Below are 19,377 nucleotides of genomic sequence, written 5' to 3' on the forward strand. Positions count from 1 at the left end.
AATTTAGCTTTATTATGCAATATTATGTGGTATAGCTTCTCTATTATGCAGTCACTATGCAAGTAGTTCTACATTTTGAGTAATTTTCAATTAGATACTAAGACACTACTACTAGATAGTAAATTTCAATTAGATTTCAGATACTGTAGCATTATGAACTAACTGCTAATTTTGCAGTGACACTGACATTTTCATTCAAAGTTTTTTACAGTATCATATCTTTTCTTTGTATCTCATAAGTAAGTATCTCTTATGGCTACTCAGCTCTCATCACCTCTCTTTATTTCTTGTTCCCTTTCTCTCTCACCCTTTTCTTCTTTTTCTAGGTTAGTGTTCCAGGTTTTTTAGAAGTTGTTTTAAGAGCAAAATAGATTTGCACTGAGAAATCAGTCTTTGAGTAAAATGCAGATCTGACAAACTGAAACCATACTGCCTTTATCTTGTCTGCAAGTTCCTACTAGCTACAGAAAAGTAGATTTTTGACAGCAGGAAAGAAAACCAGGGAAAAATACAACTCTAAGTAAAACTGAGATACTGAGGCCCATGCATATTAAAAATTTAAGACTACAAGGATGAGTACTGTGCTTTAATTCAGTGGTGCCTTCCACATATTTCCATAAAGAAGTTGTATGCAGATTTTAAATTTTTTTTCATGTGTGTTCATAATTTCTATACTTTGTGATGGCAGCACTGCTGTCACCTCAGCTCTCATCACCTGAAGGATAATGTGGGGCTCCATCAGTGACCATTTTGGGACAACCAAGGCTTCTATCTGTCATCCACAATTGTCTTCCATGAGAAATGCAGTAGGAAGGAAGGGTCATTTAATCAGCACCCAAATTTACTTTTCTTTCACCAGTTTTCTTCTATATCAATAGATTACTATTTATCTATACTTTCTTGATCATTGAATATATGCATTATGTTCATGTTTTATATTTATGTTTTATAATAATTTGCTATTACTTATAGTGAGTGCTAGAAGTGTCTAGAAAGGAAGAGGAATCAGAACTTGATGGCATCCAGTTTGCAAAATAACATGAACAGAGGAAGTTATATACTGATTTAAAGATATGTTTAAGATTCCACAAGGGAAACCAAAGTGCTCTACAATGTCTTAGAAACTGTATTTTAAATTTATGCTTGTTGCTAGAAATAAACAGACTTTGCAAATTTAGTCTGAAATGAACCTCTAAATGTGCAAGACTTCACTTACTCAGAGTTGAGGCTGATCAGTTCTTCCACAGCTGGTGCCGACATTCTGTCAGTCAAATTCTTAACTGGATTGTAAAGGGTAAGCAAAGCAGTTGCTTTTTACTCCCACCTGGAATAAAATACTGTATCAGTTACTTTTCTTTTTCACTGTCTTCCAAATGCAATAAGACATTCATTACATTATCTTTGCCTGTCACATTAAGGGTGCATCAGAATACCTATACAAAGGATGGAAGCAATCAAAATGACAAACTCTGAATTTGGTAAAAAGAAATAGTACTCTAAGATCAAAATGAAAATTAATCTTTGCTATTTAGATACCTACATTAAATTACTTTGCTCTGAAACATTTCTATTTGCTACTACTAGGTGTTCTGACTTTAATTTGCTCAGCATCAACATTTAGAAATGCAGACTTTATGTGACTAAATATATCTGTGAATAAATATATACTAAATAATTATCTGGAGCATTTATTTATATGTATATTGTAATTTGTTTCATTTTGATCTTAGAGTACTATTTCTTTTTTCCAAATTTCTTCACCTTATTATGGACTTTAGTCTTAAAAATTATGACAAATTACTTCTAAAACAAAAGGTTAATGAAAAAGTCTCTCAATTATAAATTGCTCTGTGTCACCTTTGAAAGGAAATGCAGACAAAAAGAAGTCTCAGCTGAGTAAAGGAGGGACAAATATTTTATCAATCTACAAAAAAGGTGTGAAAAAGAAGATCCAGAAAACCATAGCCCAACCAGTTTCACTTTAGTTCCTGGGAAAAATAATAGAGTATGTCCTCATGAAAGCTATTTGCAGGCATAAGAAGGACAAGCAATGGCAGCATGGCAGCAGGTAGATGCCTGGCAGCAGGCAGCTATGTGGCAGCATGATGACAACCCAATAAAAATCAGTCCTCTGCTTCTCCTGAGCCTCTAGCACCAGGTAGAACCAACACAACCAAGGAGGTTTCTTAATGTTTGAAGGGATGTTCCTGGAGGTGAAGAGGAGGTGCAAGGAAGCCTGTGAGAGGTGTGATCAGATATATTAACTGTTCTGCTTAGTGGCTGAGCTACAGGAGGATGTGGGCAGACTGAAGAGTAGTGAACAGTCTGAGAAGCAAACAGATGAGTGCAGTCTGACTGTGCCATCTCTGATGCGTGCAAGCCAACTCAGAGTGGCCACTATGGATCTAGGATCTGTGTTATGCCATGAAGAAGGCAGTGCTAAAACTAATAGGGGTAGAAGAGGCTATGGCATAGGGACATAAGAAAGCCTCTCGTTTTCCTCGGTAAGATACCCTCACAGAATAGAATCATAGAATCATAGAATAGATTGGGTTGGAAAAGACTTCCAAGATCATCAAGTCCAACCCCTGATCCAACTCTAATTACTATATCATGGCACTAAGGGTCATGTCCAATCTCTTTTTAAAAACTTCCAGGGATGGTGAATCCACCACCTCTCTGGGCAGGCCGTTCCAATGCCTGATCACCCTCTCTGTAAAGAATTTCTTCCTAACATCTAACCTAAACCTCCCCTGGCAGAGCTTGAGCCCATGTCCCCTTGTCCTGTTGTTGGTCGCCTGGGAGAAGAGACCAACCCCAACCTCGCTACAACCTCCTCTCAGGTAGTTGAAGAGAGTGATGAGGCTTCTCTTCTGAGCCTTCTCTTCTCTAGACTAAACAACCCCAGCTCCCTCAGCCTCTCCTCATAGGACTTGTGCTCAAGTCCCTTCACCAGCCTCGTTGCTCTTCTCTGGACCCGCTCCAGCACCTCAATATCCTTCCTGAACTGAGGGGCCCAGAGCTGAACACAGCACTCCAGGTGTGGCCTCACCAACGCAGAGTACAGGGGAAGGATCACTTCCCTGCTCCTGCTGGCCACACTGTTCTTGATGCAGGCCAGGATGCCATTGGCCTTCTTGGTCACCTGGGCACACTGCTGGCTCATGTTCAACCTCCTGTCAATCAGCACCCCCAGGTCCCTTTCCACCTGGCTGCTCTCCAACCACTCTGTCCCCAGCCTGTAGCGCTGCAGGGGGTTGTTGTGGCCAAAGTGCAGGACCCGGCACTTGGCCTTGTTGAACCTCATCCCATTGGAATCAGCCCATCTCTCCAGTCTATCCAGGTCCCTCTGCAGAGCCCTCCTGCCTTCTGGTAGGTTGACACTCCCTCCCAACTTGATGTCATCAGCAAATTTGCTGATGATGGACTCAATCCCCTCATCTAGATCATTGATAAAGATGTTAAACAGGACTGGGCTCAGCACTGATCCCTGGGGGACACCGCTGGTGACCGGTTGCCAGCTGGATGCAGCCCCGTTCACCAGCACTCTCTGGGCCCGGCCCTCCAGCCAGTTCTTAATAGGTACGAGGCCCAGAATATACTGGACAAGGTGATAATGAGATAGAGGAGAAATCTATGTAAGCAGTCTTGACAAGATCAGAAAGACCAATCCTTCACAGTAAAACCTGCAATAAGACCAGTGTAAAGAGTGAGTTATGGTCATTGGTTATTCTCTCCTGTGCAGAACAGAAACACCTATTTGCACACCAGACTTCTTCTCAGGATGTGTAAGAAGCATTTGAATTAGTTGTTCAACTAATTCATTAATTATAAAAATTGAAATACTCCTATAAAATTAATATGATGTAATTTCCTAACAGCTGAAAGCTCCTCTTACTATATTCTAATTCTAATTCTAATGTAAAGAATTAAATTGTTCATCTTAGACACAGGAATTTAATATAATTCCAAGAAATATAGTGTCTACATTATTCTATAAACACTCTGCAATTTCAGACTAACACAATTGTAAACTCTCTCTCTCAGAAGCAATTTTCTAGTTGCTCCATCAGTCCAAGCTTTTGTGGAAGTTATTCATACATAAATCCTCTTAGGAATAGACAATGTTTATTCAATATGCCTACAGATTTGATCACAAATGGCTGTCTAGAACAGAACTGAACTAGAACTTTTTTCCAACTCTTATAATATTTTTGAATTTCAAAACATTTATTCACAGGTATCATTCCCAAAGCGTCTGAAGACTTTGTCACAAACCTGATAATCTTTCCAAAACAAAAGTGCAGGTAAATCTAAGCATAAAATTGAAGTAGAAGTAATTAGTCTTATTAAAATACATTTACACTGCAAAGATAAGTAAGTGGAATGGTAAAGAGAGAATTAAATCTCTACAAAGTGCTTCAATGATAAATACTTTTTATTTTATATATCCTCACATATCTTGCAATCAACTAATATTTTCTTACCAAAAATTATTCTAATAGTAAATTTTCAAACAGCTCTAGATTGGAATTCTCCAAAGCAGAGGATCACAGGACATGTATGACAATTACCTAATCACTGAATCATCAGCAGAAGCTAAGAAGTAGAAATCTCTTCAAATTTGTTACTGCTAACTTGAAACTGGAAAACTTGTGCAGCAGTATCATGAGATTTTTCTCCCACACTTTTGCAGTAGGAAAACAAACTGGGTACACATTTTTGATTTCAGTGAAGCAAGTGCCATTTGCTCTCAGAATATCTTTTCCTGGTAAAATTTTCATAATTTCTTTCAATATACTTCATCATTTCCTATGCCTTTTCTTGGCCTTCCTCCTCTTCTTTCCCAGAACTGTTTCCCTTTCCCTTAGTTCCAGTTCAACACATTTAAGGCTCAGCAAATCTATGAATATTTTCAACATATTTTTGCCAATCAGCCCAGCAGTTGTTTTTTTTTCTTTACTAATAGGATGCAGTTGGCACAAAGCTATTTTTGCCTGTATTTTGCACTTGTTATCAGTTGGGAACAGAAGGAAACATGACTTTGGCTCCTGAAAGAAAGCAACAGATAAGCATGATGCTTTGGGCTGTCTGCTACTTCTGTTAGCCACCAAAGGAGCACTGTGTATTATTGTCTCTCTTTTTTATTATGTATGCTGAAATTCCCTGCCAGGAGGGCTAAAACATTTACATTTTCCCAGGAACTGGACTGAAAAAGCCAGATGCCAATACATTTGACAGTGTTAGAAAAAGGTTAAGCTTCAGCATCAGCATCTACATATATGCTTCTGGCCATGATGTATTCAGTTCTGGCCTATGACACTGCTGCACAAAGACACCAGCTAGACATTAAAGGAAAAGACATGAGGAGAAGTAGTATTTTTTATTAGATCAGTTGATAGAAAAAGATGCTGGCACAGAAGTCCATATTCAAAACAATATAGGGAAGCAGATATTTCAGTGATGCTAAATGCCACATGGAAACTGTTATTATACCTTGTTTGAAAATTGGTTATTAAAATCATAAGACATAATAGGAATCCCACCTCAGACATTACAGAAACAATACACCAATGACTGTTTCCAATTAAGAAATGTTTGTGTGGCACTCATGACTTCTGAAAAAGGTAAAATACAAACCAGTTTTTCTTAGTAGTGTAAATTAGATAAAAAGGAAAATTATTTATAAAAATGGCACAATATTCTTTCAGCTTCTATAAATAACACAGAATTCAGTAAGCTTTTTCTTAATGCTTTGGACAGAAATGATGTTATATGTGTGCTGTTGATAATTCACTTTTAAAAAAATGAGGTTTTTTTCCTATATCACTTCATTCACACGTGTGGGATATGACCCTACATTATACAGTCTTTCGGTTTTAACAACTCATCCACATTTATGGTTACATAAGCTTTTCCAACTCTTGAAATTTTATTTATTCTGCATCTTTTACCTGCATTTGTGACCTCCAGATATATTTACGTGGAGAAAGTTCATGTTTCTATTATCTTTTATCATGCATAGGCAAACAACAAAATAATAGAAAAAATAACATCTGTAATGGGTTTCTGTGGCTGGGTTTTGGTAGTGTGGGGGGCTACAGGGGTGGCTTCTGTTAGAAGTTGCTAGAAGGTTCCCTTGTCCCATGGAGCGAGTGCCAGCCGGCTCCAGAACGGACTTCCTGCCTCTGGCCAATGCCGAGCCAATTAGGAGCAATAATAACACCTCTGTGATAATGTATTTAGAACCGACGTTGTTGCATAGAAGAAATTCCAGCCAGGGAAGAGTGGAGTGAGAACATGGCAACAACAAGATAGACACCAGTTCAGTGCAGAAGGAGGGGCAGGAGGTGCTCCAGGCACCAGAGCCGAGGCCCTGCAGCCTGTGGTGCAGCCCATGGTGGGGAGCTGTGCCCCTGCAGCCCATGGGGGACCATCAGGGTGCAGAGACCCCCCTGCAGCCCATGGAGGAGCCTGTGCTGGAGCAGGTGGATGCAGGAAGGAGGCTGTGATCCCGTGGGAGGCCCAGGATGGAGCAGGGTCCTGCCAGAGACCTGTGGCCCATGGAGAGGGAAGCCCACACTGCAGCAGGTTTTTCCCACATAGGACTCATGGCCCTGTGGGGGACCCACACCGATACAGCTCATTCATGAATGAGTGCACCCCATGGAGGAGTGACCCACGGGACAGCAGTTTGGGCAGAACTGCTGCCCGAGGGATGGACTCACACCGGAGAGGTCCATCAAGGACTGCCTCCCGTGGGAGAGATCTCATGGGAGCAGGGAAGGACTCCTCTCCCTGAGCAGCAGCAAAAACAACTGACTGTAACCTCCATTCCTCATCCTCCTGCACCGCTGGTGGGGAGGAGGGAGAACATGGAAGGAAGGAGGAGTGGGGGGAAGGTGTTTTTAAGACTGTTTTATTTCTCACTCTTTGACTCTTACCCTGTTAGTAATAAATTTAAGTACTATCCCTGCTTTGAGTCTGTTTTGCCCGTGAAGGTAATCACTAAGTGACCTCTCTCAGCTCTTATCTCTATTCATGAATCCTTAGCTGTTTTTTCTCTCTCTCTCCTCTGTCCAGTTGCAGAGGAAGAGTGATAGAGCGGCTTTAGTGGGTACCTGGTGTCTGGCCAGGGTCAACCCACTAATAAAAAAACCTATATGAACACATATCTTACTTTAAATGTATGTAACACCCTTTAAGAGTAATTTTTGTTTTCCCAGTGATGGAATATTTATTTCTTTTTATGCATTTAAGAGCTTCATTTCTGTCTTTATTTAAATGTGTCAAAACATTCACCATTGAATAATTTCCTAAAGACATATTAATACAATTTAGAAACGAACTAAAACAAACAAAAGAGAGAAGAACAAAAAGAAAAGCATGTTTCCAAATTAAACCTTCTTAGTTCATTAGGGTTTGTGTAGATTAAGTATACAAGTTTTTATTAATAATAATGTAACTAAACAACAAACTGAAAAAATACAGAAATTAGAAAAGTATTAAAATACATTTAATTTTTGTCAGGAGTTGAGCACCATGGTCCTTTTTCTAAGTGTACAATGTAACTTTTTAACTGACAACACTAACAGAAATGTAAACTTCACTTATTATTTTTACATGCAACAAAAATTTCAGAATTTTTTTTCATAGCATCAGTTTATGATATTTGCATTATATAACATTGTAACCCATGACCAGCTTTTCTAGTACCTCTTTATATCATCAGTCACTGTACCTTTATAAAAAAATTATATTTATCAGCACAAAGTCATATACTTATATACCTCTTTGTGGAAAGAATCATCAGGAGTCTCTTTTACTGTATCATGTCTTCTGGAGAGCATGAGTTTATTAGCCTCCTGCTGCCCTCAAATACGTAAGCTCTGTATCCTACTAATGTACTGATCTCTCAAAACAAACTTCCCAAGCTTTCTTGACCTAACAAAAAGATTTTCATCAACTTCAATATCTTTTAGATAAGATTGCAAGTCCTTACACTAGAATAGATGCCCTGCTTGAGATAGAAAGAAACTTGACAAAAATACAAGATTTCAGATAGGTCAATGCAGAGAGAGCAAATCTCTTGCACATCCTCACAGACTGCAAGGTGCTACTAAATACATTGATCCTCTGTTCAAATTTGAAGCGACTGAATGTTCAGCAACCTGATTTAAACCAGAAAACAAATGTCTTTTCTATGAAAAAATAAAAGCAAAGGCATTATCTAGAGCATTGTGGAATTATAAGAGCTGATTTCTGAGCACAGATTCTAACTTCTCTCCCTGTTCCAAAATTGTAAGAGTTTACTTGGTACTTGAAATCAGAATCAACTAGGATTTTATAGAGAAAGATGTTGATTGTAGTTTTCAGCATTTTGTCATGATAACAAAAGAGGAGTCTAATTATAAACATTTCCTGTCTGTTGTGGTAAGATAGCAGGGAAGGGAGCTGCAGGGATGGTTTCTGTGAGAGTAGAGACTCTCAGCGTGAGACAGAGCCAGTTGCAGCCAGCTCTAAAATGAACTCACCACAGGACATAGCTTAGCCCACCAACCAAGATGACTGTGCTTCTCTAACATATTAGAAAGGGCAAAATATACCATGTAGCAGCTGTGAGAGAGAGGAAAATGTGGGTGAATGTGAGAGCTTACAGACACCAAGGTCAGAGAAGGAGGAAGAGGTGCTCCAGGCACTTGGAGCAGAGATTCCTCTGCAGCCCATGAAGAAGACCATGGTAAAGCAGGTTGTCCCCTGCAGCCATGTTGGAGCAGATGTCAACACTCTAGGCCATGGATGACCCCACATTTGCAGAAAAACATGACCTAAAGGAAGCTGCAGATTGTGGAGAGCCCACACAGAGACTGTGGAGAGATGCCCAAGTGTAGGCAGATTTGCTGGTAAGATCTACAGCCCATGGTGGGGACTCATGCTACAACAGTGTGTTCCTGAAGGACTGTATAACATGGAAATGACCCATGCTGGAGCAGTTAATGAAGGGCTGTATAATATGGGAAGGACCATATATTGAATCAGGGCCAAAGTATGGAATGAAAGGAGAGGGAGAGATGAAATATTATGAACTGACTGTAACCCCCATTTCACATTGCCTTGCACCACTTAGAGGGGAAGGTGGAAGAAGAGTCAGGAATCAAGTGAAGCCTGGGAAGAAGGTGGGGGAAGGAAGAAAATGTTTTTAGTTTTGTTGTGGCTTGCCACTATCCTGCTCTATTTTTATTTGGCAATAAATTAAATTAATTTTCTTCAAGTGTGTTTTGTCTATCTCCTTGTGTTTATCTCAACTCACGAGCTTTTGCATTTCGTTTTTTCCCTGCTCTGTTGAGGAGAGGGGGTTAGAGAGTGGCTTGGTGGGAATCTTAAAGTCAACCACACAGAAACATCTCATTTTTATGAAAAAAAATGTGACAGTTGCCTTGTTCTTGAAGAAAGATATAAACGGAAGATGTTAGGAAAAGTGAACTCAGATTTCCATGAGGTTCACCATGTTCATATTTAGCTAAAACTATAAAGTACTTAATTTATTCAACCTCACATTTACAGTGTTTATTAAGAGGGTAGAGATTTTCGACCTTGTTTATTATTATCCTAAATGGATAATCATTAATCAGGACTTTGCTGGTTTATTTTGTTTACTTCATTTTAACTAGGTGCTTTTCTAATGTGTTATAGTTCTGTCCCCATAAACAGTGGGGAGACATTAACAGATGACAAGATATTCCATCTTATTTTCTCTCCCTGTCCTATTAAGGAGGAGAAGTGAGAGAGTGTCTGGGTGGGTATATGGCACCTCTCCAAGGTCAACCACCTCTGTTAGCCTTTTGATCTGAGTGCTGTAAGAGTTAGTAACTTCCCTTTCTTAGAGTCCATGGGTGTATTGATTGTATGCACTTCCCCCTGAGTAGGGCATGGCATCAGAGGAGATCTATATGTGTTCCTCTACTCCAGGTTTCTAGTATTGAAAGGATTTTATTACCTGAAATATACCCAGATAATAAAAAGAATACTGAACTAAGTTTTGACTGTTCTTGTCAAGAAGTGATTTATTCTTACCACAAAGTTTAGAAGCTGAAAAATAATTTTCACACTATAACACTTTAAGCTCTCCATCTACTCCTTTTGCTGTAAAGAAAATTAATAAGTTGACAAAAAATCTTCCAAACTCCCCATCAGACTGAGTAAAGAAAATTTTCTACTCAAATAAAAATCTGGTGATCAGCATGACCTTGATTATATCAGCAGACACACTGAAAAAATATTTTGCAGTGTCTTTATAACTATCTTTTCTTCCAGATTATAGTTGAAGCTAGATTTTGATTCTTCAGAGAAAGAGGAGAAAAACTACATCTAACCAATTGCTCATCAAGACAATGTACTCCTTCACTTTGCTGATGACTGGCTAAAGCTCTGAAGCATGAAATTTGATTTGGTTACCCGTTTAATGTATAGATGCAAGTACAAAGAACATTAAAATGTCAGTGCATTAAATTTTGTTTTCCCCTGTAATCTTGAAAGATGATGATGATAATGTTGAAAATAGGGAATAATTTAAATATAGCAAGGTCCAAATGAACCAAAGCAGTCCTACATTCATTAAAAACATACACAGAGGTTATTTTTTTTTTTTTTAGTGAAATATACCATTGAAATAGTTGTGTTATCAAAAGGTTGAAAGTTGCACTACTCTGACAATATTTAAATATCTCACAACCAGAACACTTATTTCTAATTCTAATACTATATTTGTCTAAAAGTTAGCTCTCAATCTCCGTTTTTATGTCACCATTTTGTCTTCAAAGTTAAACAGTTGTTTTCTCATTTTCATTATAGTTATGTCCACATACATATATATTCATATAGAATTCATCCTTTAATCTTCTCTCTGATTAAGCTAGACAGCTTAATCTTCAGAGGTCTTGCATTTTAAGGCTCACTTGATTCTATTTTCAGAATGAAAGCTCTGTCTTCCATCCCTGGCCAACAGTTTCATCCTTAAAACTCACAGCTGAGTGAATAATCATCATTCATGTATGCTGCACTTGGGTACAGAATAGTTTCTTAAATAAATAGTTCTATTTTTAATATGAAGACATGCGAAAGTTAATGCAAATGGCAGGAAAATCACAGAAAAGACTGGAAAATGCTTGGATAGCTATTAAAATAAAATTTTACTTCATTTTGATACTAAAGACTCCTATTATTACAATAATAATGGTGACCAAATTGTTTATAATTACTTCTCAGGGTAAGAAAGAGCAAATTTAGACATTACTTTAGGAATCTTAACCTGTAACCCTAGGGCCATGTTCAAAGTTTATAAGCAGTGAAGTCTGTGAAATATAGTAGACTAGATTAGGTGTCTACAGAGATCACAAATACTTTGAAATGAGAAGGAAAAGGAAAGAAAAAAAGAAAAAAGAGAGTGAGAAACATAACTGCACATGCAGGTTCAGCATACTGCCAAATCCCTACTTAGATCATACTTGTTTTCTAATGTGAGAGAACATTTTTAAAATTAAGTTCATTAAATTAATAAACGAACAAACAACCCCCCCCCCCCAGCAAAAAACCCCATGACACATAAGTTAATTCTGGAGGTAGAAAAGAAGATATAATAATACACTTGGAGGAACTGATTGAATAAATTGTCTTCTGATGTGCTGGTATGCAATGTCATGACATGAGGCAAGATAGTACACTTGGTATATAAATATATGGTTATTTTGAGGCATATGTAAAATCCAAGCAGGAATATATATATTACTCTGACAATACTTTTATTTAAAAACCTTTGTGTAAGAAGGCTGCCACACATTGGCTCAGAAGAATGAAGTAATTGTAAGGCAAGTAAGATGATTAAAAAGATCATTTCAGTAAATATCCCTGATAACTCCTTGTGACAACTTCTTTTCTACTTAACAATGATTCTGCTTAGTCCTGAAAAGCAGTCAGCTGATGCACATATCCAGCTACTTTATCAGATGATGTTATTTCAAATTCGGTTGCATAAGTTTAAGCTAGATACTTTAGATAACCAACTTTTTTTGGTATTTTATGACCTAAACAAAGATACAGCACATCAAATTAGCAAATTTTCAGATATTCAAGTTATGATGATGACAAAAAGCATCAGACCTTGACCTGATGAAACTCACAGACAGGCAGGTCCAAAATATTGGTAATCATTAATTAGCCTCTAGGCATCTGCTAAAGCAGGACAAAATCAGCCTGGGTCAAGGCAAATCCAGCAAGGTCCTGAAACTACGTTCTCTCAGTTTGATCTAAATCAGCAGTGGCAAAAATAATATTTCCTGGGCTTTGGGATTTGAAGAAAAAATTCTTTAGGCTTTAGAAATTCTAAACTCTTAATTTATTCATTTCATTTTATTCAGATACAAACAAATAATGTGTTTGGATTTTCTGGGTTTTCCTCTGGATTGTGTTTTAAGTTTCATGTAAAAGTAAACTACTGTGCTTCTGAAAAATATGCCAAGATAATCCTAACAAGTAACCTTAGCGAACGTCAGGGGAAGAGCCCAAGTTCACTGAGCAAGGATAACATTCATTAAGAACTTTATTTCTGAATATGCTCATCTTTAACTCACTATTCATCCTAAACAATTCAATATAGTTGGCTTACCATTCTTTTTAGTTCAAAAGGTGTATGGTGAAACCTATTAATGAAATCTGGTCAGATGTTATAGGAGTGCTCTAACTTCCCATTTTCTTGACAAATTTTATCAAAGCCTTGTTAGTAGAAAAGGAAGATCTTATCAAGAAATAATTTGATAACTGATACATTCTGGTTTGATTTCAGAAATACTTAACTGTGTAAATTGTCCCTGGTTAAAGAATGCTTGTGTTATTAAAACAAATTTTCAAATCCCCATATAAAGAGTGGAATAAATCTGTTTTCAAAAACCATGTAGTTCCATGAGATGGATCTCATCTTTTAAGCTTCATAATTCACTGATTATTTTTGTCATAACTCCAGCAAAAATACATAAATCCAAATAAAAGATCTGCATTTTAAAAATTTAAGGCCATCTTCCTTATCATCCTTCTGAAACAAACCTAGTTTACAAAATAGGTATGACTGGAAAGAGTCTAATTTATTTAATAACCTTATGTATAGAGGTCTCTGGCTGATTTTTAGCGTTCTTTGGTATTAGATGTTCTACTGTCTCTGTTTTTGTGAATGAATCTGGGAATCTAAATTTACTACTGGCAACACATACAAAGACTGCCAAAAGCTACAGTAGTTTATATTAGGAATCAGAATAGCTGCTGTGTGCTTCAAAGAACTGGAGAATGGTCACTGTGTTAGCCACACCGAAGCTGTGATCTGGAGTAACACATGTTCAAATACATTTTATTTATTCTGCCATCAGGGAACTGAAAAACAGACTTGCTTTGCATGTAGTCCTTGATAATTTACCTTGAATGTAAAAGTTATGCTGGAAAGGACTAGGAAAGGTCATTTCCTCCTAAACCAAATTGTCTCACAATATTACATGAAGAGTAGATTTACTATTGTGATACTTTCATCCCTGTCAATGATAAATCACTGATTGTTTCAGTCATCCTGGGGCTGTGTTTAACCCTGGGTACATTCAACAGGCCTAATCACAACACCTACAGTCTGACACTGCAGCCTGGACTCAGCGTGTCCTTATCCCTACAGAATAGCTCTGGTAGTAGCTTAGGGAGTTCCCATCATTCCTGGCCCCAAGGGGACCCTATCCCACATGGCACCCTGAAATATATCAAGGGAAGTTAGGTCATAGGAACATGAGATAGATCACATTTAACACCTCTATAAATTATCTGGATGATAGAGTTGTTTAGCCTAGCAGAGAAAAGGCTCAGGGCACATCCCACCAAAGCACATACAAATCTGAAGGGAGGATGGAGAGGTGATAGAGTCAAGCTCTCTTCATAGGTGTCTAGTGAGAAGATCAGAGGCAATGAGCAGAAACTGAAACATAGGAGGGTAGTTCTGAACATATGAAAAACTTTTTTCCGTGTTGGGAGTAACTAAGCACTGAAAAAGGTTGCCCAGAGAGGTTGTGGGATCTCTGTCCCTGGAGATTTTCAAAAGCCATTCTGTACATGTGTCTTGGCAACCTGCTCTAGGTGACTCTGCTTAAGCAGGGGTGTGAACTAGGTGACCTCCAGAGGTCCCTTCCAATTTTAACCTTTTGTTATGCTGGCCAGCTGAATCCTCACTATGCAGGAACAGTTCTTGGTGTAATACCTTCTATTCATTGCCTTTCTTTCTTTGGTCCTAAAGAAAGAGTTAGTTTTCAGTCTTACAGTTTTCCTAATATAGTAGGTGTAATGAACTATTTTCAAAATCTTCTCTCTTTTCAATTTTTTTTTGTATGGCTTCAATAGTGAATAAACTGAACAAAAGTAACTGAAGATATTTATAGTACAAGGACAGAACTTGCTATGATACAGACTGAATAGTGAGTACACTAGATGAATACCCACAAACACCAGATGCTATTTTTTGCAGGTATTGCTCCTTGCTTTAGAACATACAACAAAAAGTCTTGAGATGTTATATTGGTTTGATCTGGAAGACAGGAGATTATTGGAAGATACAAAGTCCAGATTCTGGTTTGTTGTTTGTGTGAGACTGACATTCTTAATAAAGGTTACTGAGCCAAGAAATTATCTACAGAAAAGCAAAATGAAATATATTTTATTTTTTAATAATTTTAATTTTTTTAATAACAGATGAGGATACAAAAAAGAGATAAAACCTGATGTCAGTCATAATATATTTTAGTCAATAGATAATATAGTACTAGATTTTATAGGCTTGAAGGCACTCAGCTATTAAGATTCTGTACTAAATCTAGTTTTGTATCAAATGTAATTCTTTGGTATTTTCAATGCATAATCCAATTATTAGTGTTATTATGGCTATGCTATCACAGATATTTGCATTTGAACTTACAGTAAAAATAATGCGAGAAGTCAAATACTTCCACAAAATGGAGGAACTATAACTGAAACAGTTTAAAGATATGCAATATTTCTCCTCATTCATTTTGCCGGTGGTAATTTAATTAATAAATAAGCTGAATGATGATTCAGTGAATTCGGGCACTTCTCACTTAGCATAATATATTCTGAGTAATCTAGGTAGCAGATAAATAAATATATGATCTTTTTCCTTAATGTAGAAGACTGGTACAAATCTCATATGAAGTTGTAATATATTTGAAGGTCATGATTACATATTGAAGATTCTTTCTGCTTACATCATTAAAAAAACCAAAGAGCAAGTCCAGTGTTATGACTAAATTAAGATGTTCAACAAAGAAATCTGGACTATGTTGTAAGAGATCTTAGAAAGCACACTTGCCCTAGGCTTTCCTACAATGTATAATTTTTATGTCTTACATAAAGCAAAACTTAGCCTTCTGTGTTGAACATTTTCTTCTTGCACTGTTTCACTTCTGAACACATTAAATTACAAGTAATAAAGAGATCAAAACTAATTTTTTTTCCTAAAGCAATTCAAATGCAATTCTGCTTGTTAAGTACAATCCAAATCTGCTTCACTACATAAAACTAAAAAATCAAATATTCCTCAGGGTTTTAGTCTCAAAGCACTTTATACCACACAAATAAAGGATTTGCTCAAATTTTCATCATAAATCAGGATTACCGTGCAATTTCCTTCTCACTGTTATAAACCTATTGTCAGATCCCTACAACATGCCTACAGAGTTAGTTGTCCCATTGAGATGAAAGTAGAGTTGGCCAGGACTTTTAAATCTTAATCATATTAGTTATATTTTCAGAACGTCTCTTACAGCTTTCAGAATTCTGGCATCCAAAATGATTAATCTACAGGAGGACATGGGATGCAGTTGGGCTCTCCAACCAAGAGATTTTTCTGTACTGTCTCATCTACTACTTCAGCTTCATTCATGTCAGAAATAAGACTATCTATACACATAGATTTTTAGTCTTTTGTACTGCTTTTAATAATCTGAAACCTAACAACGGCTTTACTTTTTAATTTCTGTTTTGACAAAATACACCTATTTTTGATTTCTTTTTAAATTTAATATTTTAATTGCTCATGAGGAAAGAAATTGTCTGCACATGTCAACAAGGCCATAGAGAAAAAACTGTCAAGAGCCCATTTATTCCAGTTGTCACAGAAAAATAGTGCAAAGATCATAATAAATATCCTTTACTAGGTGATGATGATGATAACAATGGTTATTGTTGCTTTCATTGTAATATTATTATTTCCAGTACACAGGCTTTTTAATTAACCAATACATGTGCAATAAACTTTTTTTCTATGAGATTTTATAATGACAGCCAGGTCAAACTGAAACTGTACCTTAGTACACATGATTTCAACCAGGTTTGGTATAAGGGTACAGGCTCTCTACCTGCCATATAGTGCAGTAGATGTAGATGCCCAAGCCTGCACTTGTTTGTTTGCCTTAACAAGTGTCTAGTGCCCAAGTGCCCATTGTCAGAAAGCTGTATTTCTGATCAAGAGCTGATCAACTTTACAAAAGTAACTGGTTGGTCTAGTACAATGCAGTTCAGATTTTGATGGTGATATCCACAAAGTACTGTGGAGAGCCACACACCCATACCAGAGAGTTCCTTCAGGTGTCTCACATGATTTAAATTTGTCTTGACCAGGCTTACTCATGTGATGTTCATTTACAGTTGATTTACTTCTTTTCAGCTTCAAGTAACCTCCAGCTCAAATATTCTACTGTTTGGGTCACATCCCTATGCTTATTTTGTTCCAGAACACTATTTCTAAAAAGGATCAGAGAAGAGATCTTTCACAAGGTAATTCTTTATTTTTGGTTGATATGATAAAGTTTCATTTAATGAGTGATGCTTCCTTGAGACATATTTGGGACTACACTCTAAAATTATCACAAAAACAAGACACTAAAAGCTTTAAAAGCAAGTCCTTCCAGGTAAAATATTCCCTTCACAACAGAATTTTAAAGATGGGATAAAATATAGGGAAAAAACTAAAACTTTTTATGGTAACAGGATAAGCATAGCAGTTTCCAAATGAATACAGTAATATGTAACCAAATAACATAGAAATAATTGTCCATGATTAAGAAGTAAATCAACAACAGAATGAAAAAAATACTTATCCAAAATTTGGGATGTAGTGCTGTCAGCAAACAGACAAAACATTTGTTGTTGTTTTCATCACTACTACTTGTACCAAAAGTGGTACTGAGCTTCAGCTATTTGAGGTCGAAAGCTACTGTCATCTATTGAAATTAGGCTAAGAAGGAATGAAAATTATTCCTGCTTTGACCAGGTTGAAGGAATCAATCAAGTAGATTTTATGAGTTCAAAGAAATTGCAATTGCACAACCTTCATAATAAAACTGTTAAATTCTTTTTATAAAAGCAAGTTCATTGCATCTATTGTGTACAAATAGTTTTAATGAATGTTTAGCCCAGACTTTGAATGACAAGGTCAGGGAAGAGCAAGTTCTAGCTGCTCCTCATGGTCGGGATCCTGGAGCTAAGAGTGAATTCAAGGCTGTAGGGTAATGCCCCCTAATGACATGGAGACAGGGCAAAGAGACAGCAAGTCAGGCTCAGGATCAGATCCAGAGATAGTCTACTGGGGTGAAGTACAGCTGAGACCAAGAAGAAAGCCATGTCCATGGATCCATGTTGGATCAGGATTGAGGTGATATGAGCCTGGACACAGCCACAGCTGCTGAGCAGCTGCTACACAGCTCAAGTAGGGGTAAAAGGGAGAGATTTTGTTGGAAAAGAACTCCCCAGGGAAAGAGGCAACCCTAAGCTTCTGGCTTCTCATCAGTGATGGAGCCAAGCACTGACTAAATGCCTTCATTCATTCCACTAAGCACCTTAACATTGAACACCCCAGTGTTCAGCCCACAGAACTTTTAGGAAGGGGTCTGTGGTCAGGACCCAGAATGGGAAAGAAAATAATGACGCATAAGCAATAACTTCCAGTAAAAGCTCTTTTGATTTTGCTCTGCTTAAGTAAAATTAGATAACTAAAAGGAGTGAGTTTTTAATGGAATTCTGACTATTGAACTTGCATATGTACAAAAACTACTTACTCCTGCTATTTTAAACAACAGCTCCATCTGTCATCTTGAGAAATACTGCATAGTTTTACCATGCTTATTCATTCAACCATATCCTAATTCTGCAAAAAAATCGTTAACATGTTCAGTTTCCCAGTGCAGAAATGATGTCCATGATATTCAACTACAAAAGTTAATTTCAGTTACAAAGCTTAAAAGAATTACACACAAATACATACATATAGATAGAAAAAGCATATTTGAAATCTGTGGTTGGGTTTTTTTTTATTAGTTTCCATATTCTTTAAATGTGTCTCCTGTAACAATTGTTATCATGATTCAGAAATGTTTTGTCCTTTTTTTTTTTCCTTTAGTTCCCTATTTGAAAATTCCATTTATGCAAAAAGTAAAAATTGATAGAGCATTGTGAAATATTGTTTTATTTTAAGATTCTTGGCAAGGTCTTCAAAATACTGGGAAGTTTCAGATTACTTGGAACACTAGGTTTCATTTTTACTGTGTTGCCTATATTATAGGTATTTCATATTGAGATTCTGTATAAAAATCTGTATTATGTGCTCCTATATGACCTGATGCCTTAAAATCCATGAAGAAGTTACTTACCATTTCCTGATATTTTTTATGACAAAACTTATTTGAATAAAACTCTTTTAAAATTGTATGCCTTTTCTAAATGTTAACTAAAAAAAATGAGATCTGTAGCTGACATTATTGCCCCACAATGCCACTGTAGAAACTAGTTGATGTGCTCTTGTGTACTGCTAGCTCAGTGCTCTGTGGAATAGTGTCATGATGCAAAGAAACAGAATTCAAAGATCATCCAGTGTGATTGTAGGTTATAGGGTGGCAAAGATTGAGCACAGAAAAATATAAGGCTGTAAGTCTAAAACACTACAAACTTTATATAAGATAGTAGCTGAGTAATTGCATTGTCATAACTCCAGAAAGCTGTAAATGGCCACAGGGTGCAAGTACAGAATCACATTCATTATGTGATTAACATTTTTCCACCAGCAACAATTTTAGCTAAATTTTTAAAGGGCAGCCAAAGATAAAATGTCTGAGGAGTCTGAAGTGGCTGATACATGAGTAAAGCTGCAAGAATAATTTATCATTGCTGGTGATATACAAAGCTGATGCATAAACAAGTAGGAAATTCAGTAATAAGGGGTGTCAATACAACATGTTCTCCAAATAATAAAATCAATAGGGCAAAAAAATTAAACTTTGACAGTACAAACTC

The 19,377-nt window shown here is 36.9% G+C and overlaps 1 protein-coding gene across 43 annotated transcripts in view; it reads right to left on the reverse strand.

Annotated features, from left to right (window-relative positions):
• Nucleotides 1-19,377, reverse strand: part of PTPRD (protein tyrosine phosphatase receptor type D) — a 1,147,190-nt gene that overhangs the window by 843,131 nt on the left and 284,682 nt on the right. For all 43 annotated transcript variants that reach the window (XM_050328659.1, XM_050328661.1, XM_050328660.1 and 40 more), the window contains exon 4: nucleotides 1,217-1,324. The gene's annotated coding sequence lies outside the window, so the exon portion shown is untranslated. The remainder of the gene's footprint in view (nucleotides 1-1,216; nucleotides 1,325-19,377) is intronic.

Source organism: Myiozetetes cayanensis, unplaced genomic scaffold (genome assembly GCF_022539395.1).
Source record: "Myiozetetes cayanensis isolate MyiCay16 unplaced genomic scaffold, myiCay2020 scf4, whole genome shotgun sequence".
Lineage (NCBI taxonomy): Eukaryota > Metazoa > Chordata > Aves > Passeriformes > Tyrannidae > Myiozetetes > Myiozetetes cayanensis.